General features: G+C 43.7%; 1 long non-coding RNA gene across 3 annotated transcripts; it reads right to left on the reverse strand.

Moving 5' to 3' along the window:
• Nucleotides 1–258: 258 nt before the first annotated feature.
• On the reverse strand, nucleotides 259–22,867 carry LOC122177499. 3 transcript variants are annotated; one of them, XR_006178087.1, is made up of 8 exons: nucleotides 22,829–22,867; nucleotides 22,593–22,629; nucleotides 14,976–15,040; nucleotides 12,094–12,318; nucleotides 10,895–10,943; nucleotides 8,172–8,434; nucleotides 7,494–7,530; nucleotides 4,356–5,254 (listed from the first exon to the last, which is right to left on the reverse strand). It is a non-coding gene; the product is annotated as an uncharacterized LOC122177499 (long non-coding RNA). The 3 variants fall into 3 exon arrangements; XR_006178088.1 differs by lacking the exons at nucleotides 4,356–5,254; nucleotides 7,494–7,530; nucleotides 8,172–8,434 and adding exons at nucleotides 259–733; nucleotides 2,291–2,361; XR_006178089.1 differs by lacking the exons at nucleotides 7,494–7,530; nucleotides 8,172–8,434.
• Between the last annotated feature and the right edge of the window lie 1,619 nt (nucleotides 22,868–24,486).

Raw genomic sequence — 24,486 nt, forward strand, 5'->3', positions numbered from 1 at the left:
CTTGCAATCAAGTGTGGATACTATTTCTGGAGAAGAGATGCTTGTCCAGCTCTGCTGTGGTTCTGCCGAGAGCTGGCATCCAGGTTCACCTGTAAGATGTCTCAGGTTTGTGAATCAGTCCGGTATTTATTTCTATGGGATCTCCAGCCCCACACTGTAACTCATTTATCTTTAATTTCTACAGTTTTAATGACTTCCAAGCCAATCCCAAGGTAGCCGATGACTGCACTGCTTTGGCAATATACTTTGCACCTTGGTACAACTGCAACAGCTTTGCAGTTCTGCATGGAAGCTCTGACTGCAGCTGATGTTGCCCCAGCCAGCACCTGAACCTGTCAAATGATGTGCACTAAGATCACAAAATCCAAACCACTGAAAGCTTTGACACAGAAACGTGACATTTGACAGAAATGTGCTCAAAAAATGCCAATAATGTCACCGTTATGCAAACTGGGCAAACAGGCGTCAAAACCTCTGTCCTACTGTACTTGTGATGTGCTGGGTCATTGGATGATGATTGGATTATGATGCGCTGGATCACTGGGATGATGAATAGAATCCATTTGCTAATGCTGGGTGTTGAAATTACCAGTCTATTATCAGAATGCAGTAGAGTATAGGGAAAATAAGTGAAGACAGTGCAGAAAATCTTGAATTCAGTGCTCTCTAATTTTTCACTGTTTTATGTTGCCATAATAGCGAACTTCTGCCATCATTTATTTGGCTCCAGAAACTGAAAATAAAAAATAAATAATCGAGAATTATTAATACTGAGTGTGTTGGTTAATGATTATAACGTTTCAATTCACCATCCACCTGTTACCACTGTGACACCACAGTGACTACAGAAAGCATTATTAAATCAGTTCTGACTGATACTCTGCAGAGTATCTAGAGGAGTTTCAGATTTAAGTGGTGCTGTTCCACAAATCTCTGCTGCAGAGCCACGATGGAGCCAGAGAACAGCAAATATTCTGGCTGTATTCCATGCACTGACACATTCAGGCATCATATGACAGCTGTACCAAATTAGGTATTATTCCCTGTGACCTTTTACTGCTAGGCTGGTCACAGGCACCAAGCAGCTCCACACCCACGGGAAGCCAGCAAGAGCTCTTTCTGTGGATGCTGGCAAGCTTTGGAGCAGATGTGACAGCAGCTGTGCAAGAACAGTGATCAGAAAAACACTACATGGAACCTCAGCAGCACAGGTAAAAGAGGTGAAGGGAAAAGTGGTGAAAATGGGTAGGAGGGTTCCTAGAGCCTGACGCATAAACACATGTCCCTAGCAGTTCACATGCAATGGGAAATGTGATCTCCAGCACCCCTGGGTCATGTGCATATTTTTACAAGGAAAAGGATTCCCACCCCTACGGGCTGTCCTTCAGCCACTAAGGCCATCAGCCTCCAAGTCCCACAGACCATTCCTTACAGCCTGCTTTCAGGCCCAGGCTTTGGCCCATCCTGCCTCCTGGGCTGTGCATTAACCTAAATCATGATGATATCGTTGAGATCATTTACCCCAAGGTCCAGGCCTTTCTTCTAACAATCTAAAGATAATGAAGACATTGTGAATCAGCCAATTCCTCTAGAAAAAAAAAAAAAAGGGGGGCATGGGGAGGGGGGAGGAGGGGAGACTTGAATACATCAGCAGATGAACATCCCATCCCACAGGGTAAGCCAATCCCACATCACTTGTCTGAGTAAGTGGGTAGGAACCTTTTTCCTACAGTATAACGTAGTATAGCATGGCATGGCATAGCAGAACACAGAATCCCCCCTTCCCAGAAGAATGCCCCTCCTTAGAAACTTCCCCTCTCTGCTCTGCAAAGGGGTGGGTATTGAGGAAACCTTGGAACAGTCTCCCATACTGCCAAGTCATGTCCCAGCATAAGTCCTGTCCCTGCCACAGCAACACTGCCAGCTGTGCGCCCTGGCATGTAGAGATTCTCTACCCATTTTCAACCTTCATGCTGTTTCCCATTTCATCCCCAATGATTTTCCTTGATTAGTTTAGTTATATTAGCTATTTAGTTTAACGTTCTCTTAAAATTAAGAATTCCAACTCAAGTGAAATTTCCAAATATATAATTTTCAATCAGAACTAGCAGGGATTCTACCTGTGGAAAATCATAGGTCCTCTGTGGCCAGGGCTGCAGGACACATCCTGTTGCAGCAAAAGGCAAGAATGTCAGGAGATGATTCTGGACTGAATTTACCCTTGAAGCTCTGAAAAACACTCTGTTTTGCAGTAGTGTACACACCATTTCTGACTCCTAATTGTACTTACCTCCACTTAACATTCACCACTCAATTCCTCCCTTCTCCATCCTCCTGGTCCAACTCTCCACTCTCTTCTCTCTGCCAAAAGATAAACAAGGACAAAAGGAAACTAAACAATGCATACTTGAAGAACACTGAATCCCCCACTGGAAGGGAATGGCATTCAAGCTATACCAGATATGAAAGAAGAGGAAAAAACATTCTAAAGGGAAATAAATTTGAGATTTTTAAGACAAGGAATGGATTTTCTAAGTAGAGAGACAGTTTATTTCTCTATTTTCTAGAAAAAAAATAGACAAGTGTTGAGACTCACAGGCTCTTCCTCAGACTTCCCACAGAAATAAGGCAAAAGCTGAATTACTTGGGTCATATAAAACTTGACTAAACAAACTGAGTTAACATCATTGGGGTACATAGATATTTCCCATGGCTCCATTTAAATCACAGTAGCCCACATGGTACCCAAGGCCACCTTTACACACATCCTTTGAAGAAGGAAAGACAAACTGTACATAGAGACAGTAGGAGCACACAAGCTCACCTTCCTGTTGCTGTTTTGGTTGTTAGTAAATTAATCTGCTGCTGAAGAGCATTACAAACTTATGTTCCAGAAGCAGTGTGCCACAGACAGTATGCATCATCTCCTTGCAGCCTAGTGGGTGTTAACAGCCTGTTTTAAGGTAGAGATACAAGTCTGATCAAGAGACAACTATGTGCATTTCTACCCCTGCTAACCCCAATTTTTGCTGCAGTCCTGCTCCTGGAAGCCACAGTCCTCAACTCTGCTTGCAGAGACTCATGTAAAACTGGCTGTCAGGCACTGATGAAGCCTTTTCACTCACAGAGTTGCTTTCACTATAATCAAAGAGTGCATCTAGTGCTCGTACAGCCAATGATTAGACAAGGATGGTGTCACTTTTCAACCAGTCCTGCTAGATCCAGCACAGGGTGTTTGCAAACAGCTGAAAACTAGCTTGTGAGCATCAGCACAACGCAGAGCTGCCTTGTCTTCTGTGGTTTCATACCCCAAATTCACAATATTGCTTCTACGCCATCACTCAAACTCTGATCTCATTCATTCTGAGATGAAAGAGGAATAACATCTCCTGTAGGCACCATTTCTACTGGTTGAAGCAAGTACTGAAAAAGTCATCAGTTGGGATGTGCCTTACGAGCACAAGCATTTATCAGCAGCTTTTACTTACCAACAATTTCTGTTACTAGTATCATGGCTCAGTACTGGCAATGAATGGGGATTTGAGGGCGCCAGAGGCCACGCTCACTTCCTGGCATACAGTCAGCATTTCTTGGAATCATGTCATACGCCAGCCAGAAGTAGATGTTTGCATCTCCAGCAAGCTTCTGCTCTTTGTTATTAAAAGCTGCCTATCATTGCATCCATTGCAAGGTAAATTTGGACATAACATTTCACAGAGAAAACGTTCATTCTTCATTAGTTATTGCAGATACTTTCAAAGAGAGCGGGGACGTAGGTGCTGTAAATGTCACTGAACCGGCAACAAATCAGGAAATTGGGCCCATTTGCTCTTCCAAATGTCTGGCCTCAGATTCCTCTTAAAAAAAAAATACATCCACCCATCAAAAAAGCAAGAAGAAACAACAACAGTTGAGCTTGAATACAGTTTTGAAAACTGTGAAGTCCAGACTTTTCAGTGTTGGTTGAAGTTTCTCATGTGCACAGCAGGCACCCTGACAAGTAAGTAGGGGAAAGCAGGCAGGGTGTGGAGCTCCTGGTCTTACGTCAGTTTGCAAAAGAAGTTGATTTATTTATGATAAAGCTCTGATGTTTCACAATTTGTGCCAAAGTCTTCTCCAACAACTGCACTTAGTGAACAGAAACTGTTCACTAATAGGCTGTCACTTCTTTGCTTTGAAAGGAATTTTCAAAACCACACCTTTTGTGACACTTCTGTATGGTGCTTGGTATTAAATTGCACAAACTAAATTAAATACATTTCATCAACTGGTTTATTTTTTTGGAGAGCAATTTCAACCAATTCCTTCAAATAATTTTTGGACCATTATTTCTCATGTTAATAACAATAGGAAAGAAAGACAGGCAGGAAACAAGCCATATGTTTACCCATAACACAATATACATGACAAAGGACATCTTTGAATGGAAACTTGTTAAAAAGTAATTAAGCAGACAGCATCATCCTGGTAAACCTGTTTAAGATGCAATGGAGGACGCTTGATTCAGGAGCTGTGACTTAGGAAATAAAGCATTGTATTTATTTTGGGGATTAGTAATTGACTATAAGATAAAGTGTGAGTGCATGCATGCATCACAAAAATACAATATTTTATATCTTTATAAGACTCTTTCAATAAATTATAAACATATTTACAGACAGCAGTTAAGTTGGTCTAGTGCTAACAAAAGATCAGTTAAGTATTCCTGCACTGCTGTGAGTACATGGACAATTGAGTGCAGTGTGGAAAGCAAGCAGGAAAAACTAGAACTTGTGTGCAAGTTTACAGAACCATAACTGGCATAACTGGGACACGGTCAGACAACATGCATGACTGAAGCACCACGGTGGGTGGCAGAAACCCTGCAAGAAACAGTGGCATGGAGGACAAGGAAAGGGGCTGTCCTCTCTGTGGAAGAATGACTTGGATGCATGGAACTCTGCTCAGGGCCAGCTACAGACTGGCTGGTTGACAGCTTGTGTGTGGGGATCACAGAACAGACCAGCAGGGATGATGAGCAGGCTAAAGTCAATGGATCAGCATAAGGAAGTAGGTAAAGGCTTCCATAAACAGCTCAAGAAAGACTCTGAATAACAGGCATATATGGAGGAGGAACATCAGTGTCTCTGACATCTGCTGGAAAGGCAACACAGGAGGATTCAGGCAGTGAAGACGATTTCCTGGCAGTGTCAGGGGCCTCCACCTAGGCTGGACCAGCAAGAGGTGATGTTGCACTGCTCTATCTGCTGCTCACCTGCAGAGAAGAACGGGATGAGGATGGGGTCATGAATACCTGTTTTGGCTGTAGTGATCAAGAAAAGTGGAGCTTCAGATCCTTAGCAGGATGAGGAAGAGAAGCATCAGAGTATCAGCCCTACACTTTGTTAGAGAAAATTTCAGCTTATTGAGGCAGCTGGTAGGCGTGTTTGCTTGGGAGACAGAACTGCGGAGCAAAGGAGCTCTAAAAAGCCAGCAGGCCTTCAATGAAGACTTTCTCTAGGCATGAGCACAGGCCATGCTGATGATCAGGAAAACAGGCAGGCAAATTGGGAAATCAGTTTGGCTAAGCAGGCTACTCCTGACACAGATCTAGCACAAAGCTAACAGGCAGGGACAGGCTGCAGTGGACAAATTAAGAACATTGACATTGTAGGTAAAGGTCACAGAGTCACAGAATTGTAGGGGTTGAAAGGGACAAACCCCTTGAGTCCAAACCCCTTGCAAAGCAGGCTCCCTACAGCAGGCTGCACAGGTAGGTGTCCAGACAGGTCCTGAATATCTCCACAGGAGACTCCACAACCTCACTGGGCAACCTGTTCCAGTGCTCCTATCACCCTTTACTGTGAAGAAGTTCTTTTGCATATTGGTGTGGAACCTGCTTTGGCAGGGGGGTTGGACTCGATGATCTCTGGAGGTCCCTTCCAATCCCTACAATTCTGTGATTCTGTGATTCCTATCCTTCAGTTTATGGCTATTTCCCCTTGTTCTGTCCTCACAGACCACTGAAAAGAGGCTGGCTATGTCTCTGTCTCCCACGCTTAAGATATTTTTAAACATTAATAAGATACCCCCTCAGTCTTCTTCCCAGGCTGAACAGATACAGGTTACACAGCCTTTCCTCATAGGGGAGATGCTCCAGTCCTTTTGTCATCTTTGTGGCCCTCTGCTGGACTCTTTCAAGGAGATCCCTGTCTTTTTTTGTACTGGGGAGCCCAGAACTGGATACATTACTCCAGGTGAGGCCTGACCAGGGCAGAGTAGAAGGGGAGGATCACCTTCCTTGACCTGCTGGCCACCCTCCTTTTAATGCACCCCAATATCCCATTGGCCTTCTTGGCCACCAGGGCACACTGCTGGTTCATAGCCAACCTGTCACCCACCAGGTCTCCCATGTCCTTCTCCACAAATCTCGTCTCCAGCAGGTCATCCCCCAACCTGTACTGATACATGCAGTTATTCCTTCCCAGGTGCAAGACTCTACACTTGCTTCTGTTAAACCTCATCTGATTTCTTACTGCCCAGCTCTCCAGTCTGTCCAGGTCCTTCTGGCATGTCAGCCACTCCTCCCAGCTTTGTATCGTTGGCGTACTTGCTGAGGTGGACATTATCCCCTCATCAAGGTTGTCAATGATACTGAACAAGACCAGGTCCAGCACTGATTCTTGGGGAACTAGCGGTGAGTCACAGGTCTCCAACAGTCCCAAGACTTTGCACTGCTGATCACCACTCCCTGATCTCGGCCAGTCAGCCAGTTCTCAACCCACCTCATTGTCCACCCTTCTAACACATTTCCTCAGCTTCATTATCAGAATGTTGTGGGAGACAATATCAAAAGCCTTGCTTAAGACAAGGTAATGACATCTACTATTCTCACCTAGCCAGTGACTCCATCATAGAAGGCTATGAGGTTGGTTGAACACAATTTCATAGAATCATAGAACTGCTCAGATTGGAAAAGACCTTAAAGATCACCAAGGCCAACCGCAACCTAACCATACTACCCTAACTCTAACAACCCTCTGCTAAATCATATCCTTGAGTACTACATCCAAAAAGTTTTTAAACACATTCAGGGATAGAGACTCAACCACCTCCCTGGGGAGCCTAGTCCAGTGCTTAACAACTCTTTCTGCAAAATTCTTCCTGATATCCAACCTAAACCTCCCCTGGCACTTCCAGCTCCTCCTGCTTGTTGCCCGTGCTGCTTTCATTGGTGTAGATGCACTTCTGCTGAGACATCTGCCTCACTACCAGCTCTAGCATTGTTCCTCTAGGCTTACCTCTGGTGAGCTCAGGTTTGTCCCCTTTCCCCATCATATGTAGTTTAAAGCTCTTTCAGTAAGCCCTGCTAGCTCTTGCACTAGGATTCATTTCCCCCTTTGAGACAGGTAAGTTTCATCTATGGACAGGCCAGGGGCTGAGTAGACTGCCTCATGGTCAAAAATCCCAAAGTTCCTGCCTTGACACCAGCCTCTGAGCCAATTATTCATTACCTGTGTTTTTGTAGCCCACTCCATGTCCTTCACCACCCTAGAAGGTATAGAACAAAACATCACTTGCACTTCTGCTCCTTGAACTATGCACTCTAACTCCCTGAAATCTCCTTTCACAGTTAGCAAGCTTCTCCAAGCAATTTCATCACTGCCCACCTGAACTAGGAGTAATGGGAGTGAACCAGCTTTGGGAGTTTTCTAGTTATGACCCTGACACGGGCCCCAGGAAGGCAGCACACTTCCCTATGGCTCAGGGCCGGTCTGCAAATGGGGCCCTCTGTTCCTCTGATAAGAGAGTTGCCTACCACAACCGTCCTTTTTTCTTTCCTGGCAGAGGCAGTCTCAACACGTGGAGTAGACTGCCTCACCCTTGGTAACCTTTTAGGGGAGCCTTCCCACACCTTCTCAGTCACCTCCCCTTCGGTGTCCAGTGCTGCAAACCTATTGCTTAGGGAGACCTGGGGATGCAAGGTAGGCAGGAGGGGTTTGCCCATGATATCAAGCAGGGACCCTCTCCCAGTCCTCCCTGTCCCTCAGGTCCCCCCTCCAGACCAACAGGGACAGGCCAAGGGGTCCACCACCAATTGCAGTGCTTTTGCTGGCTTCAGGAAAGCCCTAAAAAAGCCCCCTTTTTGTCAGCCCTTTTTGGTTTAGATCCCTAGCCCAGTGCAGTCTTACCTGCCCTGATTCTGGTCTCCGCAGCAACATTAGAAATATTTATTGTTGCCTTTCATCTTAGTTGCAAAGTTCAGTTCTACCTGGGCTTCGGCCTTTCTGCACAGCTTCAGTACGTATTTCTAATCCTCATAAGTTGTTTGCGTCCTCTTTCAAAGACCATAATTTTTCCTTTTGTTCCCAAGTTCCAGCCAAAGATGTCTGTTCAGCCAAACTGGTCTCCTTCACCATCAGCTTGTCTTCTGTGATATGCTGATGGTCAGCTCCTGTACATTTAAAAGAACTTCCTTGAAGTATTCCTAGCCTTCCTGGGCTCCCAGGCCCTCCAAAACTACCTCCCAAGGAACTCTCTCAACCATGGTCCTAAACAGACCAAAGTCTGCACTCTAGAAATCCAAGGTGGCAGTTCTGCTGATTCCCCTCTGTGGTTCTATCATTTCATGATCACTTTGCCTCTGACAGCCTCCAACCTTTACATCCCCCTTCAAAAAGACCTTCTCTGTTAACAAATAGCAGGTCCAGGATTTTGCTTCCCCTTATTGGCTCATTCACCATCTGTGTCAGGAAGTTATCTCTCACACACTCCAGGAACACCTAGGGCTGTTCCCTTTCTCCTGTATTATATATCCAACAAATGTCTGGGAAGTTGAAGTCCCCCATGAGAACAAGGGGTAGACCTCGAGACTTCTTCACCCAATTGTCTATAAAGTATCCTATCCACCTTTTCATCCTGGTTGGGTGGCCTGTAGCAGACTCCCAAAATAATGTCAGTCTTACTGGCCTCCCCTTTGATTCTGACCCATAGGCTCTCAACCCTATCATCACCATCATTAGTTTCCAGACATTCACATTTTTTCTTAACATAGAGGGCCACACCACCACCTTTCCTGCCTTGCTTATCTCTTTTGAAGAGTTGGTAGCCATCAATCGCAGCTCTCCAGCTATACAAGTTATCCCACCATATTTCTGTGTTGGTAACTACTATATCATAGTTTCCTGGCAGCACAATGGCCTCCAGCTCCTTCTGTTTGCTACCCATGCTGCATGCATTACTCTAAATGCAGTGAAGATGAGCCACCATTTGACTGTAAGATCTTACTAGCACATCTTCCTCCCACAAGCACTGGCATATAATATACAGGCTCCTTTCTAGTGACCTTGGTTTCACTCCCATCCCTCTTCATACCTAGTTTAAAGCTCTATCAATGAACCTTGCCAACTCCCATCATAAAACCCCTTTCCACCAGAGGGATAAGCTATTCCCATTGACTGCTAGCAGGCCTGGTCTCATGTAAATTGAGCCAAGGCCAAAAAGCCCAAATCCCTGCTGGGCACACCAGGCTCAGAGCCAGGAATTCATCTGTTGGTCCATCGTGTTCAGTCCCTCATCATTCCCTATAACTGGAGGAATAGAGGAGAGCACTCGTGCTCCTGAACCTCTGACCAGCTGCCCCAAGGCTCTGAAGTGCTTCTTAATAGTCCTTCCTATTTCATCACAGCCTACCTGAAACAACAATAGGGGATAATAATCTGAGGGCCATAATAAGAAAGGAAGTTTCTCCCTTCTATCTTCTGAACCCCCGGAGGCAGCAGACCTGCCTGTGTAGTGGGTCTGGTCTGCATATTGGGCCTTCTGCTCCCTTCAGCAGTGAGTCACCAACAACAATGACTCATCTTTTTTTCTTTACTGAGAAGGTTTTAATGTTAAGGGTAGCCTAGTCTTGATGACATCTCTAAGCAGGAAGAACCATCATCCCCACCACTGTCCAGCTGTCCCTGAAGAGCACTGTACCTATTCTGCAGGGGCAGCTGGGGAGGTGGAGGAATTGCTGGGCAGGCCTGCATCACTGAGCATGAACCTTTTGCCATTGTCCCCTGCCCCCACTTCACCATCATTTTTGTTAGGAGGAGGAGAACACAAGAGCTCACTGTAGCAGGAACACTGTCTGCCTGATGGTCTCCTCCTGTTACCTGTTTGCAAGGCAGTAGGGGGTGATGTGCTTCATGTGGAGCCTCAGATGGATGCCTAGATGTCAGGGACTGGCATTACCAATCTATCTCCCTTTCACACTCCCTAATGCTCCTCAGCCTCTCCACCACCTCCTTCAGGTCAGCTACTAGGCTAAGTAAATCCATCAGCTGGTTGCATCTAACACAGATGCTATCTCTCTTGCCCTGTGCTGCAAGGGCCAGGCTCTAGCACTCACTGCAGACACAGACCTGTGCACTAGCATGTTGCTGTGGGACCTCTGGGTCTGGGTCTGGGTCTTCACATTCTTCCTGGCAACAGCCTTCTGGCCAGGGTGCAGCCATGGCAAACCAGCAGACTCACTAGCACCATCTAGGGTAGCTTTAAAGGGGTCTGTCAGTATTCAAAAAACATTTGAACAATGTTCTTAAGATACACGGTTTAACCCCTAAGTTGCGTAGAGGCAGGAGCTGGAGTCAAAGACTTGGGTCCCTTCCAAGTCACGGTATTCTATGATTCCACAATTATCCTCTTCTACTCAGAATTAAATTAGTCTGCATTTATAAAACCACTCCTTTTGTACCCTTTCAAGAGGACAGATACATCAGTCAACTGGAGCAGTTTCAGTGAAGAACCACAAAGATGGTCAGAGAGTTAGAGCAATGGCACTGTAAGGAGATACTCCAGGCACTGTGTTTGTTCACATCTGGAAAAGAACATTTTTTGGGGGTGGTAACTAACAGCAGCCTTCCCATACCTACAAGATGATCATCAAGAAGATGGACACACATTCTTTATAGTGGTACCTGGTGAGAAGACAAGAGATAACAGACATGAAGTTGAAACAGCAATGATTCAGACTGGACAGATTTTCAACATTAAAGCAGTCAGACAACAAAAGAGATTGCCAGAGAGGCTGTCCAGTCTCCATCTTTGAGGGTTTTAAAAACCAAAGTAGGTAAAGCAGGGGCCCATTTCAGTGTTGACCTTGGTTTAAGTTTGGACTACCTAACCTCGTGTTCCATCTAAACTCATATTTTCCTATCATTTCTAATAGTGCTACAAGTTCTCCTCTGTTACTAATCTTCTCACCACCTTATTCGTAAACATGTCTTAACAATGTGCCAATCAGAACTGATTCATTAAAATAACCACAGATACCAAGAACAGACATTATTTGCATGGGAATGGTTCAGATGTTTAAATAATCAACTATTTGGCTGAAATATTTCGTAAGGCCAAAGTAGTATAACAAGAATTGGCAGTATGCCAGAATCCCTTCCATTCCTATCCAATTTCAGTTTGAAGCCTGAGTAATACTGAGGGCACGGACATTCCTAATCTATTACACAGAGGAGAATTTGAGCCCTGCCTTGCAAACAAGGATCGGTCCAACAGCGAAGACAAAGGAAAAATTTCTGATCTCTTGTTGTCACTACCAAACCTTTATCAATCTTCTCGTACACAACTTTCAAAATGAACTGAAATGACATTCCAGCTTCCACAAACAAACAACAAGCAGAATTCACACTCCACAGCTTGATGTTTTGAAAATGTTAATACATGGTATTCTTTTCGCCTTGATTCTTTTTTAGGTTCAGTGTATTTATGAGCTCAGTTTTGCAGTTCTCTTTCCAGTCATGATCACAGTTTGCCAGTCTTCTTCTGACAGCAGCAGATAGCTATCTTTGAAAATGCTTGTCTGGAGCATTGAGTTCCTGTTGGAGATCCCAAAAAATAGCAAATTCAAACTTCCATCTATTTGAAACTGCTGAAGAACGAATCATCTCTCTCCTGACTGTACATGTGTTGATCCAAAAGTTACACAGAAAGCTGATCAGATTTTGTTTATCTAAATTTATGAATATGACTTTGTTTATGTCTGAAAGGTTGTTCATTAAGAACAGGTACGAAACAATACAGAAGAGATTTTTGTCCATGATTTAACTTATTTACCTCCATGCAGCAACATTCAAAAAGGAGGCCGTCCACTCTGAGGAATGAAAGATAGGCACTGGGAACAGCTGAACCAGTCTTCAAAACATCACTTTATGGACAATTTTAGTGCTTCTGGAATGCTTCCAAGAGAACAGATTGCCACTCTTGCACTATTGAAGTCACTTCCACTGGCTCAAACAGTCACAATTTGGTTCACAAGGCAATTATTTATGATCTAAGATTCTGGAGCAAAATGAAAAAATTCATATGTAAACAATTATGTATTCTAGAAAATGTACTTATACAAGAATATTGCAGGCTTTAAACACTAATACTGTGTGAAGGTGAATTAAGATACTGTCACATCAACATAAACAAACCATTTCTAAGAAGCTATTAGACCCATGGCATCTCATAGGCACTAGCCAATTACCACAGTAATCTCTTTAAAGTGATACATGTTGCACCGAACTGGAGCAGAATAAGAATATTCGTCAGCTACTGTCAGCCATTTGCTAAGTAGCCAGTAACCAGGAAGGCTGTTATTCCATGACTTTGGATCAGACAGCTATGCCCTTAAGACACTACTTTTAGGCAAAGATTCAGGTTTATAAGTTTTTTGCACCACACAATGCAAGTGATGCTGCTGCTATTCTTTCCACACAGTAATGGCAGGTGCTTTTAGTTTTCTCTTTGGAGGACTAAACAGAGTTCTTATTTAACTATCAAGGAAACTGAAGACAAGTTACAGCACAGGAAGTTAAAATGCAGCAAGTTCAAGACCATTCCTAATCTAATTCCTTTTCAACTTCTATTTTTGTGTGTGTTTTATAATGTACCTAATTCATTAGTAAAGAATTACATTTATATAGTTGATAAATAATGTACTTACTGCTGATCAGCATCTCATCTCCTTCACAGAACTAGCACAGTGCTTATCAAAGTCATTTACAACCACACTTAACCTGTTATTCCGGCAGAAAACAATATTTTTTTTCCTGCTGGATCAGTTTCCTGCTACATGGAAGAATATGATGACCATCAGAGCATGCACAAAAAGTAAGACCTCCACTTTTAGTGACGGTAAATTGCCGGACTGGCTCAAACCATCCCGTGATTTGTATCTACTTGGAACAATTTTCACCCATCAACATCAAAGACAAAGCTCTGTAGAACCAGAGCATGCCTGGGCTACAGTAAATCACAGTGAGCCTCGCAAACGCATGTAAGTTAATTGCCATCACTGAATGGATTCAAAGTTCAGAAACGGTCCTTTGTATCATCTTATCCAGAGTAAGCTTCACAGACAAGCTAACAATTGTGAAGATTTATTACATATTTACTTACAGATTAAATTTACAATTATTGCAGCCAGCTGACTGCACTTCTACAAGCAGACATCCCATTTGCCACATTGGGAAATAATTCCTACCTCTCCTGCATGGCTGCCACAAAGACCAAGACTTTGAGATTCTTCCTGGAAGCCATTTCACAGTTAGTCACTTTGGAGTTTTCCACACATAAGGGCTAAACAGCATTTTGTGCAATACTAACAGGTAGAAATCGCATTAGGAGTGCAACAATTGTGCTTGATGAATGTTTGATGTTTTCTTGTCCTTTGCCTGCTGCCACACTAGTAAGATTTATCATTACAAACGAAAGGTCAATGATCCCAGAGCCAAACATAAAACGTTTAGTATTTCTTGGGAATCATGGCGTGAAACTGAATAGTAACAAGAGTGAAATCAGTTAGCTTTCTACAGGCTTTCTCTACTAGACAAAAATTCTACAGACGCAGTATGCTGGTCTGGACAGATGAAAGACTGTGAGGCTTTGCCTCTACACTTCATTAATGGATAGCTTTATATGCTTCTGCTCTCAGATCTGGGACAGGATTAATATGAGTTTTTATATTCTCCATGTTGTTGTATTCCAGGAAATATATGTGTAACCTTACACAGATGGTCTGCACATCTACCACTAGAAACAGATTGAGAGAGCAAAACTGCTTTGGAGATGTGTAAATGGAGGCCTGTTATGTCCCCACTGTAAATACAGCACACAGAACTGATACCTGAGTAAAGGACTTCATTAGTTCAAGAAGTATGGCATAACTGTTAAGAAACATTGCATCAGCGTGGCCTGGAATTTCACTAACAAGATGAAGCACTGATCAACTTCTCCCATACAAAGAATTACCAGCTTTCTCATTCTATGTGTAGGTCCTCAGGCTCACTACCCTGTTTATTCAGAAGAGCTTTCCTACAGCATCCCTGTGGATTTAAAAACAAGTTCAACCACAAAAAAATATACATGAGTTAAGTAAATTTGGCATTCTTTGTGAAAAAAAGAAAAGGTGTCTGCATACCTAAGCAATAAAGAGCTACCAGTGTTATGCAGTAGCTCTCTGTTTTGATATGATGTTCAATAGTGTTTACAATATAACAGGCAGAATAACAGTTCTGCCTACTGACACAGGCTTATCACCACTATAACCCATTATCATTTGTTAAGGCACGACACAGAAGTATGAGCATGAGAAAGAGCTGTGTTATTAATGAATGCTAACAAATGCTAGCAAATTTCAGTTTTAGAGATTCAAAGAGAGGCTGGTCAGTCTGCTAAGCACTTCCATCACAAACATCTGATTTCATAGCAATCATCACACCCACATCACACCAATAACAGCCCCAACCTACAACCCCACTGACCACAGGAGACATCACAGAACACACATCCCCTCTCCTCCACTCCTGGAGCCACAGTGTTCTCAAGCTTCTTTCCACATAGGCCAAGCACAGAGGGCTTGCAGAGCCAATGGCACCACCCATAGCTTCACATCAGTAAGCTTTAAGCAAAAGCCAAGCAGACAAACACCACTCCACTATGCAGGCACTTACTTCATTTTCAACACTGTCATCTTCACGCTTGGCCACAAAGCTGCTGAACTCCTTTTGAACAGTGTCTAAAGAGAGAACAGAAGACAGCTACAGTTACCAAGTCCACAGCCACTCAGCTTCCAAGTAGAGGCCAGCACTTAAGAGTGAGGTCACAGCTGCAGCTTATCATACTGCCAACATCAACAGCTAACACCTTTCCCCACAAACAACCCCACCATGGAACAAGCACTCACCTCCCACACTCTCCTTATGGTCTGCTTCACAAAATGAATTTTGCTCTAGCCATCGATCATGCTGGAGGCACTCTGCTCAATTTGCTCACATTTATCAGCACTTCTCCAGCTCTGGGGGATAGCACATATCATCTACCAAGTGGCAAGTAATGGAAAATAACCACTTTCTTTAACCTCCTGGCTCAAGTTCTCCTCTGAACAGCGTAGGATGTTATTAGTCTTCTTTGCTGCCAGGGAGCAGTATAGATTCATGTTTCAGCACACTGTTCATGAAAACAGGTACCTTTTAGCAGAGCTACTCTCTTGCCAGGCAGTCCTCAGCCTACACCACTGCAGGGTCTTAGACCACTCATCCTAGCACAAGACGCGTTGTTGCCCTGCAGAACTTCATGAAGTTCACTCTGGACCACTCCTCCAGCTCTTTTTGAACAGCAGTCCTACCCTTACACAGACCAACTGCACTCCGTATTTAGCAGCCTTTTATAAACTTTTATATTTTCTATTTCCTTGTCCAAGACAATAAATGAATATTGAAAAGTGCAGGCTCCGGAACAGAGTTCTGCAGTAGTCCACTTGCCTTTGGCATCCATTGGAGAAAAAAGAAAACAACAACAACAAAAAAACATCAGCTGCTAACGGCAGGCCTGACATTCTAACACATTTTCTATCCATGTACACAGACACTTATTCAGACTTGGACATCTCAACTTCAGCTGTGGGAGACTGCATAAAAAGCCTTGCTCAAATCAAGGCATGTAGTACTCGCTGCATTCCTCTCGTAGTTCATAGACTTAGTTGTTTCAGCCAAACAAAGGTTTGTCAGTAGTTTGCCTAGCCAAGCTGATGTCCTGATTTGTCTGCTTGTTTTCTTGACCATCAGGATGGCCTTTGCTTTGCTCGGAGAAAGTCATCATCTCACTATGTCTGTACCTGCAGTCACCACCTACTGTTAAAAATGAGCAACATTGTACCTGACCTATATATTTATATGTGTGTATATATGTATATATATATATATATATATATACACATACACACACACATATACATACAACTTAAAAAACAAAAACAAAACAAAAACAACAACAAACCCAACTGTGCTCCTAGAACACAATTCCCTCAAGCCCATCAGTTCTGGTGAGGTTATTTCCAAGTGTGACTTACAGAAGTATGATTCACATCACTCCAGCAAAAAGTGTGAAACAGTCACTCTTGACAGTGGCTTGAAAGCTGGTGTACTCATCATTATCTAAACAACTCGTGTTTGTCCAAATGAGGAACACTATTCTACACACATTCTTCCTGCATCAATAACCAGCAAAATCCAAGGGTCTCCTAGTTTCCTTCTCCTCATTGTCATCATGAGTGACATTTCCCTTTATCAGGTAAGGGAGGACCTCTTGCTTCTCCAAACAAGGCACTTATTATCAGTTATTAGTGGAAAACAGTGGAATGTTGGTGTGTGAATAATTACTGCAACAGACTGGGAAATGACGTGTTTTTTACTGACTTGAATGAAAATGTTCACAGTTTATATCCCTCTAGAGGAAAAGGAATTTCTAGAAAAACGTACAAGTGAAATTTACACAGACTGTATAATAAAACAGGACTGGGGCTTTGTTAGCATCCTAATAAATGTATTCAAAGTCCTAGAATATAAATCAAGCAGAAGATACAAGTCCAACACTGGTGCTTCTCTAAGAAGCTTGCTAGATCTCCCAGACTGACGTTTCACAAGCATCCCATCTCTAGATTGGCGTTTTGAGGCTCAGGTTTATTCTTCAGCAACACACCCAAGCTTTGAAACCAAAGCACTTAATTACTTAAGGTCTACTTGAGGATTTCTTCCTAGTAAAAGTAAAGATCCCATGACGATGTATTGAAGAAATATCCTTGTATTCTAATGCATGCAAATAGGAGGTAGCACCAGACAAAAGGGTAACTTGCATATTTACTATGAAAGAGGATCCTTCCTATATAACTAGTTTGCCTTTCCAAAGATTATTGGATTATAATCTTATTATAAAGATTATAAAGAATATTTCGATTATATTCCAAAGTGAAGTGATTTGCATACAGTTTCATTCTCACTGTATCAAGAGGGAAGCTGAAGTCCAGAGGAGGCATTTGCCCAGTTCTGTTTAACAAAGGATCTTGTTTAACAAGGATCCAGGTAGTTTCAACTCCTCGCCTAGTGATTCATCCACCAACATTTACTGTTCCTAAGGCAACAGGTCTGTTTAAGCTGACAGTGGAATGGAAATCTCTTGACCGAGAACACATTAATATGTTTTAGACTGTGAAAGGCCAGATGCAAAATTAATTCTCCCCTCATATTTCCGCAGCTGCAGGCAAATAGAAATTCTTTCAAGAAATGCATGTGGAGATAGCACAACAGTTTGCAAAATATACAACTCTACCTTAAAGTGATGGTTTCATTGTTTATATAATATATACAGCATATTCTTCAGATGACTTGTATGTTAAGCCAGTTAAATGAAAGCTTTACTAAAAATTTCAGCTTCCCACCAGCACTGACTTAAGTTGTTAAAGCACATTTTGCATTATTAGAACTGCACAGATTTGCCATAAGAAGCCAGAGACAACTCAGAAGAAAATCCACATCTCCTTTCTTTACTTCCTACATGTCACACTAATGCTGTGATTTTCTCCTTGCAACCTGAAAGAATCTCTAATTGAAATGTGAACCACATTTAAGTGCAGCAGCAAAAGAAGGAAGGTTTTTCTATTTGTTTATAAAATCTTTCTTATCTTCTTCTAACTCACCGGTACTCTGTGAACTTCAGAGACTTCTGAACTACTGGTTAGAAACACAGTTCTAACAAACATACAAAAACATCAAAAGAAAAATTAAATTATTTATTCTGAATTCTGCTAAAAAAGCTCTTTATGTTTTGACCTGCCCAAGGGAAAAACAAACATAGCAAAAAATACCCCGAAGTCCTGTTTTGAATGACTTGTCTCCCTACCTGTGTCATCTTTTCCAAGCCCATCACCAGAGACGTTATGACTTTCAGCCACCAAAACTGTGAAAACATTAATTTATGAAATAAAAATATAGAAGATTTCTTCAAAGGTAGCACAGTTGTTTACAACCCAAAAAGCATCCTGCTCCAGCCTTGTGTTCATCCCAGTACTTCATGTAAGAAACCAGACTGATTATGGTATACATGCAACCACTGTTAACTCCAGAACACTCCAGAAGGGCACAGAACTCCTGGGTGGTGGCAGATACTTTGGCCATTCCCCACTGAAACAGTATTACTTGCTCCAGTGACCTCCATGACAAAGGATTTGTGTTAGTCTTCCCCAGCACTCTCCAATCTGCTTGGTCGTTTAGGGGGCTGATGATCTAGCGTGGTTCATAAGAACACATAAGAGCACTCATGGCACCGAAACGCATACGTCTTAAAGCTCATTCACTCTTGGGAAAGACAAATGGATTGAAGGAACAAAGAAAAGCAGGATTAGAATGGACAGCAGAAGCGTAAGTAAAGACCTAGACAGAAAAGCACACGACCCTGAAAAACTCTACTTCCTGCAAAAAGACATCATGTAAAGATATCACTGATAGGCAGCAAACTGGTAGCTAATGGAAAGAAGTGAGAAATTCCTCCACTGAGTGTCACCTTCCCTCCTCTTGATTGTTATGAGAAGACTTAAAATTGAATAAAAGTGAATCAAAAGATGCTGCTAAGAGATTTCTTTCCTGAAACGACTGGAAGGGATTAGAGAAAGGAGAAAATTGCAGCTGCCCACAAGAGGCAATTGTGTCTGTGAAAGAATCAGAGAGTCGTTTGTTTCAATTTTGAGGTGCAAGGGACCCTTAAAAGACATATAGTTCTATTCCCCTGCAATAAACAGGAACATCTACAGCTAGATCAGGTTGCTCAGAGCCCCATCCAACCTGACCTTCAGTGTCTCCAGGAATGGGACATCCATCACCTCTCTGGGCAACCTGTTCCAGTGCCTCACCACCGTTATTACAAAAAACTTCTTTCTTACGTCCAACCTAAAACTTCCCTCTTTTAGTTTGAAACCATTTCCCCTCATCCTATCACCACAGACTCTGTGAGTCTACCCTTCTTTCTTACAGCCCTCATTATATACTGAGAGGCTGCTATCAGGAAACCTTGAAGCGTTCTCTTCTCCAGGCTGAACAGCCCCAGCAAACAGCCCGTCCTCATAGGAGAAGTGTCCTACCCCTCAGATCATTTTTGTGGCACTCCTCAGGACACATTGCAACAGGTCCACATCTCTCTTGTACTGAGGACTCCACATCTGGACACAGTACTCCAGGTGAGGCCTCACCTGCGCAGAGTAGAGGGGCAGGATCACCTCCCTTGCCCTCCTCCGAGCCCCTTCTTTTCCAGACTAACAATCCCAGTTCCCTTCCTGCCACCCCCTGCTTACATTATCTTCATCTCAACCCATTTGTTTTCCTTGCTCTTGCTCTTCAGATTCTGACAGGGAGTGCATGGGAACCTCACAACTTTCAGATCCTCACCCATCTCTGGCAATGCATCTGAAGTCCTGTGTTTGAATAAAGGACAGAATCTGATCCAAAATTCTGCAGCTCAGGTCTGTTTCTTCACAGATCTGAAATGGAAGCTCTAAGCCAAGTACACTCAATTACAGATTGTAAAGCTGAAACAAGTTTTCTTAGCCCTTAAAAGTTTGCCTCTTGATACTAAAGAAACTCTGAGGAGATGCACCTAAAATAAATTTCTAACAAGAGGAATCCACTGGACTAAATTTCCAGCTTGGAAAAGATATTCCTCTCTGTGAGGGTAAATATGTGGACTCTTATTTTTCTGACAACTACACTTGGGTGTTTTCTTTTTGCCAAAACATTTTTTAGCTCATTTCTATGTTTCTGTTCACTTCATTGTAAACAAACATATCTATAAGAAAATTTCCATCTCTAGTGAGATCCCCTCTGCATGTACCCCAGGATGAGAGTATGCACAGACAATCAGCACAGCATTACCAGCATTATAGTCAGCCTGTCATCCTTAAGTAGTGTGGTACAGTAGTCAGCATCTGCACTCACACCCCTCCCATACTTGCTGCACACCAGTACAGCAAGAGGAAAACCTGATACAACAGCCTAAACACGCACAAGTATTATTAGCTAACTTCACCTCAGGGCACTTCTCCTTGGATTACATAGTTTTCACTTGTGCTTCGCAAACAACAGGAACTTGAGCTCACCTCCATCATTTCTATCTCTGGAGCAGTAACACAGACCCAGAATTTCAGCTTCCTTTCACAGTCTTACAGTTGTGCTCCTCTGGCAAGCTCCCTGAATGAAGCCAGCAGCACTCTTTTGATGTCTGCTGACAAATTACACTGTCACTAGTACAGTGAGTTAAATCCAGAAAATGCCCAGGCCAACACACAACAGTCTACTTGGAATCTCCACTTCTGGAGATGGTGAACTGTTAGAGAGGTTCACTTAGCCTTGTGAAAACTACCCTCAGGGTTAAAACACTTCTAGGAGAAGTCAGGAAAACAACAAAACAAAACAAAAAAACCACAACCCACAGCATTGCCAAGAAACACATTCCTGTGCGCCCATGATCAACAGTGTATAAAGTACCTTCTGCTCTTACAGGCTGTTTTTGCTTACCTCAATTTTTGTAAAAAGTTCAACTGAAAAAGCAAAGCATTAAAAGGAACACAGCAAAACAGTAATGCTGCTTGAAAATGAGTTGATGCTCAGGACACAAGAGCACCAACTCTTCTTCTTCCAGAAGAGCCTCTCTACAGACACAGAATGCTTCCTGCTCCTCGAGTTCATCCACCTGGTTTCTTTTCCTTATCTCATCTATTCTTGGAATGAAGTCCCTATCCTGCTAAAGCTGGCGGAAGCTTGGCTGATGTCTGCAGCACAAGTAGCACAGCAATCCTCTTGCTGGTGCAGTTAGTGAGAAATTTATTCACCTTTTGCAGGCAGTCCAGAGATCTTTCTCTAGTTTCTACAACAGCCTGCAGGATCTGGCACAGTCACCACTGCCACTTTTTTCCACCTTGTGTACATTCTCAGTTTTGGCTTGAATTTCCAATGACTGATTTTAGACCTACTAAGACCACTCTCCTTTGAAGTCCTCCACTGCCTCAACGTGATCTTTACTCTTTAAGCATTGTATATGCAAGTCTGTGTTTTTATCAGACAAACGCCTGATCTGGCAGGGCACTGGGACTAGCAGCAACTTCAACATATTGAGCAGGGATGCTGAAGAATGCAGCTGCAGCAAGGCTCTGGCAGCTTCCACGTGTCAAAGTTTCCCACAGGAGAATGAAGATGCAAGTCTTCAGGATAGATTATGCTGCGTGCTCCTCTTTAACATCCTTTTCCAGTTACTAGAGATGGGGGCACAGGAGCAGAATTTTAAACCTGGGCGCTGGAAAGAGAGGGTGGGAAGGCTGGGATTCAGAAGGTGAGGGCAGATAGTGGAAGAGGGGCGGCAAACATAGTTTGCAAGACCAGAAACTTGCATGACAAGTCAAGGTGTTATTGACGCACTGTGTGCACTTGGGTGGAAGAACTTCTTTACTGTGACGGTCACAGAGCAATGGAACAGGCTGCCCATAGAGGTTGAAGAGTCTACTTCTCCGGAAATATTCAAGACCCACTTGGATGCTGTTCTGTGCTACCTGCTGTAGGGAACCTGCTTTAGCAGGAGGTTGGACTAGGAGATCTCTGGAGGTCCCCTCCAACCCTACGATTCTTTGAGACCAGTATGACTTAAGACTTACAATTTTCTTATGTGGATATGACAAGCTACTTAACCTTGATAAAATCCACACACAGCAGTAGAAACATTTGCACACAGGCCACAACACAAATAATAGTAGTAATGTGAGCATGCAAACAAACAGAGGGTGTGGAATCCTACCCACTGCCTGCACCCTGCCCCTCTCCACCCTCACCACAGTGAGGGGTGCAGGTCCGCCTGCGGGGTCCTGGGCTCTGCCCACCTTCAATATCACAGTGTAGTTTTGAGGAAGAAAGTGAAAATAACTGCAAAAGTTTAGGAAACCTAAGTATGAAAAAGCTGTTGCTCCAGCAGCCATGCTGTGAGCTGCTGTTGGGGGAGGGGGATGTCAGTTTCCTGCTGTTACCATGTTTGTGCTCATGCTAAGGGAAGGCCAGCTCCACCTGAACCTCCAGCAGCCTTGAGGCACATTCAGCCTCCACGAATTTCCTCTCCATCCAAGAGCTGCTGCAAGCTCCCTTGCCTCATCACTGCAGCTGTAGCATAGGCTACAGTGACACTGCATAGTGCACTGAGCTACGCTGCCTTGGTCGTCACAAAATAAGAGTAACACCATGGCTAGGTTGTACCCACTTGCTTACCTGCATAGCATAGAACCGGCCCCAGATGGTGTCAGACCTATAATAGAATCACAGAATGATTTAGGTTGGAAGGGACCTCAAATCCCATCCAATGGGCAGAGTTGCCCCCCACCAGCTCAGGCTGCACAGGCCTAGCCTTGAACGCCTCCAGGAATGTGGCACCCACAGCTCCTCCAGGCAGTCTCTGCCATTACCTGACCACCCACTGAGTAAAAAATTTCCTGCTGACATCTAACCTAAATCTCCCCTCTTTCAGTTTAAGACCATTTGCTCTTGTTCTTTCAATCCCAGAAGTTCCTTTTGCTTAGTGACAGGAGCCCATGGCTCACTCTTCTGTTCTTCTATCCTTGCTCCTGTTCTCAAGCCCACCAGCAGCTCCCTACACTGCAAAGGCTCTAAGTCATAAAATCATAGAATGGCTTGGGTTAGAAGAGACTTCAAAGATCATGGATCTCCAACCCCCCAGCCACAGGCAGGGCTACCAACCTCCATATTTAATACTAGACCCAGCTGCCCAGGGCACCATCCATCTTGGCCTTTGTATGGGAACTGCTGAGTCACGGTCTGAAGCTCTGATTGATCACCTGAGGCGAGCAGTGAGGCAGTCAGAGGTGCACAGCTGAAGGCAATTCTCCTGTGCTGCCAGAAGGGATGGAGCCAGGCTTCACCCCTCCTAGACCTATTTAAGGGCTGGCTACCAGTAGGGAAGGATCTCTTCTGGAGATCTGCTTTGCTGGAGTTTTGTGTGTGAGCCTAGGATGGGGGTAAGTTTTCTAGCTATTCTCTTTTTGCTATCATTATCTGCTTTGCCAAGCTCTCTTTTATTTTGTAATTATGACATCTTAATATTCATTGATTATACAGCCTTGAATGCCACTAGGGGCAGGGCATCCACAACCTCTCTGGGCAAGTCATAGTGAGTACTCCAGAAATATCATACCTTTCTGCAGTACACTGTTCACCAGCTTCCTGAAGCTATAACTAGCCTGGTTGGCGAGTAAAACATCCTCCCAGCAGCCAAGGGCTTTGGATGAAACTGTTCTGAAAGGTGCTTTCTCCTACCCTGCCTGCTGTAGCCTTCCTGTGGGTTATGTGATCTTCTGAGAAAGCAGGAAGAAATTTGAAGCAGGGTCTGGAGCACCTCTTCTTTGAAGAAGGACTGAGGGAACTAAGTTTGTTTAGCTTGGAGAAGGCTCTGAGGAAACCTCCCAGTGGCCTTCCTGTACTTTAGGGAAGCTTATAAACAAGAGGGAAACTGACTTTTTACGTTGTCTGATAGTGAAAGGACAAGGCGAGTGGTTTTAAACTAAAAGAGGGGTAAGTTAGGTTATACATTATGAAGAAATTATTTACTCAGAGGGTGGGGATGCCCAGAGAGCAGTGGATGCCCCATCCCTGGAGGCATTTAAGGCCAGGTTTGATGGGATCCTGGGCAATCTAATCTGGTGGGTGGCCACTCTGCCCGTGGCAAGGGAGGTTGTAATTGGATAGGCTTTACAATCCTTCCCAAACTAAGACATTCTGTGATTCTTTGACAGAATACTTTCACTTAGGTTATTTTAGGATGGAAGGAAGCTCAGAAGGTCACCCACAGGCACTGAAAGTAGGGCTGACTTCCTACTGAAACTGCTCCTATTTGTAGAGAATGATTAGGGCTTTATGGGGCAGAGGAAGGGAAAGGGAAACTTGAGCCCAGTGGCTTAGACACCCACCTTGGCTCCTCTGTAGGGTTTTGAGATCCTGTAGGGATGGGTAGCGATGTATCGTCTTGTCCACGCTGATGTAGCAATTCTAGGTGGAAGATCCCTGAAGTTTTGCTCAAGACCCCAAGGAAGGAAGGATCGTTTTTCCTTCTTTTCTGAGGATCCAATCTGAGTCACCCACGCTTCCCTCC

Source organism: Lagopus leucura, unplaced genomic scaffold, assembly GCF_019238085.1.
Source record: "Lagopus leucura isolate 7727_CA_CO unplaced genomic scaffold, USGS_WTPT01 Super-Scaffold_100001, whole genome shotgun sequence".
Classification (NCBI taxonomy): Eukaryota; Metazoa; Chordata; class Aves; order Galliformes; family Phasianidae; genus Lagopus; species Lagopus leucura.